The sequence below is a fragment of the Condylura cristata genome, unplaced genomic scaffold (genome assembly GCF_000260355.1).
Source record: "Condylura cristata isolate star-nosed mole 26May11 unplaced genomic scaffold, ConCri1.0 scaffold00021, whole genome shotgun sequence".
In the NCBI taxonomy this organism is placed as follows: domain Eukaryota; kingdom Metazoa; phylum Chordata; class Mammalia; order Eulipotyphla; family Talpidae; genus Condylura; species Condylura cristata.
In genome coordinates, this window is record NW_004567122.1 from 10,695,821 (window position 1) to 10,702,095 (window position 6,275).

Below are 6,275 nucleotides of genomic sequence, written 5' to 3' on the forward strand. Positions count from 1 at the left end.
TCTGTATGCACAAATAAATAAATTAAAAAAAAAAAAAGAGAGAGAGAGAGAGAGAGTGGGGAGAGAGATTGATTGTACCCGTGCTATTCACAAAGAAGTGCAGGAGAAGATAATGCAGGAATCTAAAATAGGTGCTTTTGCTTGCTTTTCTCCCTGCTGTCTCCTCAGTAAGTAGGAACATCTTGCAAGTGACTCAGCTGTGTAGTTTTTTTTTTTTAAGATTTATTTATTTATGCATACAGAACTGGAGTAGAGGCCAGAGGCGAAGGGCTGGTGAGAGGATTCACCCGGGAAAGAATGGGGCACAGAACAGGCAGATCCGTGAAGTACCCTGCTGAGGGGAGCAGCGGGCGGGTCAGGAGAGGTCTGCCGCGCCATGTGGGTCACCTCTGGGGCGGGGATTGAACTCATGCTGAATTGGCTCAGTGCTGTGCTTTAACCCGTTACGCCACCAGGAGGGCCCTCAGCTGTGTACTTTTATCCTTCTTCTTGTTGCAAAGAAACACCAGCTTAGGTTGGGATGTGACCAGTCACCCTGAATGCACAAAGCTGCATCAGTTCTTGAACAGTGTTAGGAACTGACATGTCTCCAACATAATTTTGAAAGCCCCAGCGATATTCCATTTTCTGAGTATCTTAAAACCAGCATGACCCAGAGTTCCAACGTGGAGAAACATTGGCTCCTAGGGATCTATGAAGAAAGGGAAAGGTCCAGAGGTTTCTCCACATTATGTTATCACCTGGAACAGTGACATCAGACAGCCCTCAATCTTGTGTACTCTGCCCAGCAATGCTCTGTGTGCCACGTCTCACTCTGCCAGCATCGTCCTGCTCCTGCCCTTCTATCTCTGCCTGAGGACAGAAGGGCTGCCCTACACACCCACTTATCCTGCTCCAAATCAGTTCTCTCCTTAGTATTTATTTCTATATTATCTTTTCCCATTATTAAAATAGCAAAACTTACAGTTAGGAAAACACCTGTTAGATGAGTGTTCTTTTTGTTATCACTTTCTCTGCTGATCTAAAGTTCCTAGACAATCCTATTTACTCTTTGGCATTGTTAGAAAATAACATAAAACCATGCCATAGCTGACCAGTCTCTTGTGAAATCTTACTTTAGTCTGGCCTACCTGCTTACTCAGACACCTTTCACTCATCCTTTCTGGAAGCATGCCCATACTTGACTGTTCTGAATATTTCTTTCTTTCTTTCTTTTTTTAAAAATTATGCATACAGAACTTGGGTACAAGCCAGAGGTGCAGTGGAGGTGAGAGCACTCACCAGAGATAGAGTGTGGTGCAGAGCAGGCAGATCAATGAAGTACACGGCTGAGGGGAGCAGTGGACAGGTCAGGAGAGGTCTGCCGCGCCATGTGGATCACCTTTGGTGCCTGGGATCTAACTCACACTGAAATAGTTGTGGCCAGCTTGCAGTGCTGAGTCCTAACTAGTTGCACCACCAGGGAGGGCCTCCTGTTCTGGAATATTTCTACCACTCTAACTCTACAAACTCAGTTCCCACTCATAGTAGGTGTCTTTACTTTGAAACTGTCTTAGTTAAATTTTTACAGACTCCCTGACTACCTCTAGATATCTTTATCCACACTATTGTTCTTACAGAAGTCATGCTTTTCCCCCTCAGACCATTCTGACTGTTCAAATTTCAGTTCTCATTTCCATACATCTTCTTTGATGTATCTTTTGCTACTTAGTGTTAGTTGTCTTTTTATGGTATATTCTGCTGCCTCGACTAACGATAAAAATCAAGGGCAGAGGGCCCTCCCTGGTGGCGCAGCGGGTTAAAGCACAGCACTGAGAATCTAAAGTCGCTTCTGCATGAGTTCGATTCCCGCCTGCCCCGGAGGTGACCACATGGCGTGGCAGACCTCTCCTGACCCGCCCGCTGCTCCCCTCAGCAGTGTACTTCGTCGATCTGCCTGTTCTGCTCCCACTCTGTCTCTGGTGAATCCTCTCACCCTCCGCATCTCTGGCCTGTACACTGCCCCTGCACCTCTGGCCTGTACCCCAGTTCTGTATGAATAAATAAATAAATCTTTAAAAAAAAAAATCAAGGGCAGAAATCTTAATATGATTTGTATGTAGTTTCTTAACATTTGCACTTAATAAAGCTGATTGTTAAAGTATAAATTATTGTTTTGCATGAATAATATTTATTTGTTGCACATTTTATAAATTCTTGTGCTATCATACTTGAAAGGTTAGAAAAAGTACTTGAAAGTTTGGAAAAATAACTATTAATGAAATTACAAATCTGTGCCTGTTTCAAGATGATCAGTTAGTTTTCTCCAAGAACATGGCAGAATCAGTGGACTAAATTCAGCAATACCTAGAGTATTACCTGACTGTCTTGCAGAAGCAAATCTGGCATCTAGAAATCATTCAGCAATATATCTGGAATGCATAAGAATGCAGAGGGTGGAGTGTGGCTGAGTTCATCCTCACTGTAAAAGGGAGTTCAGCAGAGAGCACATTATGATGGTCAGGGTTGCCTGAGGTCAGAGGAGCAAACCGAAATGGTGTTATCTAAACTGGGGTGCTGGCAACTCTGTCCCTTGAGGGACAGCCCCATTTCAGTAAACTCACCCAGAGAGCACAAACCAGAACCTGGAACCAGGCACTGTCAAGCCTTCGGTATTACTAGCCAAGATTTCTAGGACTTAAGTGCCTAAGTGAGTGAGACATCTAAAGAACACAGCTGCTATTAAAGTAGATGGTAGACTAAACCATCAATGTGGTCATGCAGAATGAATAGAATGAGGAAAGTTTAAGTGTGAGAAATGTTTCAAGAAATGTTAAGATTCTGAAGATGCTTAGATTTACAGTAAGAAGTCAAGGGGATGTACTCATTGTGAAAAATATGAAATTTGAAATGCAAATATTGGGATGAAAAGACAGCGCCAATGCTGAAAATTATTGAACAAGAATATCAGATGACAGAATTCTTCCAGAAGATATCAAGGAAGTTTTAAAAAATGAATAAGTTCATCAATCAGTAAGTAAAGTGAAATGGAAAGTACAAGTTTTATGTTACATCCATGGACTAGAGATCCTGGAAAGAAAAATGAACATGAGAAAGAAGAAAATCATTGAAGAAATAATTTACGAGCTTTCTAAATATAAAGATTGTAAGCCTCATGTTTAAAGTAAGTCAAGAATACCAAAGGGAAAGAAAATACTTATCTAAACACAGGGTAGTAAAATGTTACAGGCTGTATGACAGAGAACAAATTTTAAGAGAGAAATAAGATATCTCAGCCTAACATCAAAATCTTAAGCAGCCACATTCATATGAAAAAGGAAAAAAATCATAGATGTAGATGTATTTTAGGGCATGGACTTAGAGCTTAGACTTTCCTGTTTGGCTAATCGGTGTCAAAACCTGAAGGCACGACTAATCATACATTAGGCACATATGCCCAAGATAGTTGCTATTTGCCTACCTAGCACCATTCTCTTGTCCATCCCTAGACTAAAGAGATGCTTGCAGTTGGGAAATGGGAACCACAGACACATGAGAGGAGGAGGAAGAAGCCAGGTCTGCCTCTGGTGCCTCCCTGAAGGAGAGTTTGGACTGGCTGCCTGGTCTACCCAAGGTCACAGCACCTGCTCCATGGCTCTCAGCCTGGCTCGCTCACTATTCACCTCTTCTTTTTCTCCTCCTTCCTTTCTTCCTCTTTCATCTTCAGGCCTTTTCTTTTTTCTATACACTAACCCTTTCTTTTTTCTATACCCTGCTCGCATCTTCGTTAATGGTTCCTTTGTTAATCGTGCCTCGAATTACTGAGTTTGACAAGAAGTTTGTCATAAAACATAATTCAGAGAGCACTTTTGAAGGAAGTTTATGGTGGCTGCTACTAATTACGTGGAAAATAAGGTTGAGTAAATTACCTGTTGTTAATTTCAACTGTCTGTTTTTAATTTCCCAAAGATTTATTAAGTGTTCCTTTTGTAGTATGCTTTATTTATGGATTTACAAAAACATCTTAAATCTCTTGGAGAATATGAATTAAATTCAATTCTAAGTTCTCTTTTGTAACCTTGAATTATTTGACTACTCTAGAGCATAATAGTCTACCTCAATTTCTTATTCTTGTACCTTCATTTTCCAGAGTTTTCTAAAATGTTTACAAGTACTTCAAGAATGCAAAAATGTGAACTAACCACAGCTCTGTGAACAGGGGTTGAGTGTAGTAAGTGGTTGATCTTGATTTGGAGTGATGGATCATCGCCCTTGGACACTGAGATTTCTGCCAGTTGTCATTCTAAATGATGTAATTCTTCAGCTTCTTTTTAATAAATTATTTTAAATTATTATTTTAAAAGTATTCTTACTAAGGAAATGCTGATTTTCAGGTCTGTGGAGTTCCATATTATTTAGGGGTTCCAGTTCACACTTCTTCAGATTATGTTACTACAGTGCACCACCATCACAGTCCCACCCCCAAACCGCTGCTCTTCTGGTAGCCTTAGTTCTGTACTCACATTTCAAGGATTTATGTGTATGTGTGTGTGTGTTTACTATATTCCACATATAAGTGAAATTTGTCTTCCTCCTGATATTTATTTTACTTTAGCATGATTCCCTCCAGTTCTCTTCATGTTTTACAAGTGACATGATTTCATTTTTTCTTTAGTGAACAGTATTCTATTGTGTATACATACCACCACATCTTCTTAATCTACTTATCTGTCCTTGGGCACTCACACTGTTTCCATACGTTGCAGTAAACAGAGGAGTGCATATGTCTCTTCCAATTCTTGCTTTTGCATTCTTTGGGTGGACACCTAGGAGTGGAAATACTGGATCATATAACAAATGTATCTTTAATATTTTGAGAAACTGCCACACTGTGTTTCGTGGGGTCTGTATTCCTACCAACAGCATGCAAGAGGTTCCTTTTTCCTCCACATTCTCTTCAACACTTTCTGTTCCTTTTGATATGGACCATTCACACTGGTGTGATATGGTGTTTTATTTTGATTTTGATGTATATTTCTCTAATAAGAGTTGTACATTTTTTCATGTACATTTTGGCCATCTGTATATTTTCCTTGGAGAAGTGTCTATGTCTTCAAGAGGAAACCTGTGCCGGGAGGGAGGAAGTGTGAAGGACTAACAGGTCAACGTTCTAAGAGTCAATCTTTATAAAGTGAATGATGCAGTATACTACAGTTGGCTAACTGTTCTGTGGATAAATAATCAGTAATTTTTTTCTCTTTTCAGGCATCTCTTTCTCTTACTCTCTGATGTGAATAGTATCTAAAAGACCCTGAGTCTCTAGAATTCTGTTGAAAAGAATAATTCCCTCCTCCTCCTGTAACCCACACTGTGTGTGTTCCACCCTGTGACTAGCTTTGCTGGTTTTGTTTTTTTTTTACATCATTATGATGCTGAGAACACCATCCAGTATTCATTTTCAAGAAATTTATAGAAAATTCTCATCTGCTATAACTACCCTCTCTCCTCATTATTATGAACTTATATATTTTGTTATTCTCATATTCTGATATGATCTCAACAGGGAGGGAAAAGATGTTTATACTGTCTGATATCTAAACAAGAAATTATTTCATAGTTATTGTGAACCCATAGTTGGTGGAATTTAGGGGAAAACTGTTGTATTTGAAATGCTTACACTCTTTGGAGAGAATATATAATTTTAGACTTCTCAGATACTCTTTTTCCTTGAAATATCTTTTTTTAATTGCCTTTTCCAGTTAACTACACATTCATTTGGGAAATAGCTTACACTTAGGTTTGGTTGAGTTAATACAGTTTTGTAAATGTAGCAGCAGCAGAAGAATCCAGCATAGTTCACTGAGTAGAACTGGTATTGATTATTGGGGCCCTGTTTGTTCCAGGGTTCTGGATTATTCTTTATGTACAACTGACATCTGAACTGAACAAAGCCAGGTGTAGGATACGGAGTGATGTTCCATTGCTTCCTGCTCCAATAAATGCAAAGGAGGGCATCAAGTGAGAATGCTTCTTGGTCATATGGAGAACCTGGAGGATATAGTTACAGGATTGGCCTGGTCCAGGAAGGAGAGGTGAAAAGATTTGCAAGGCCTGGGACTAAGTCCCTGCAAGGGAATAATTTTTTTTAAAGTTATTTTTTTCATCCCAATTCAGCAGTACACAGAATGTCACATGACTGGCCATATAGGAAAAAAAAACTAGTGCCAGAAACATTTATTTATAGGTGATTTTTTTTCAAAACCCACTTTTATAATCTACAAGGATGGTCTACTAAT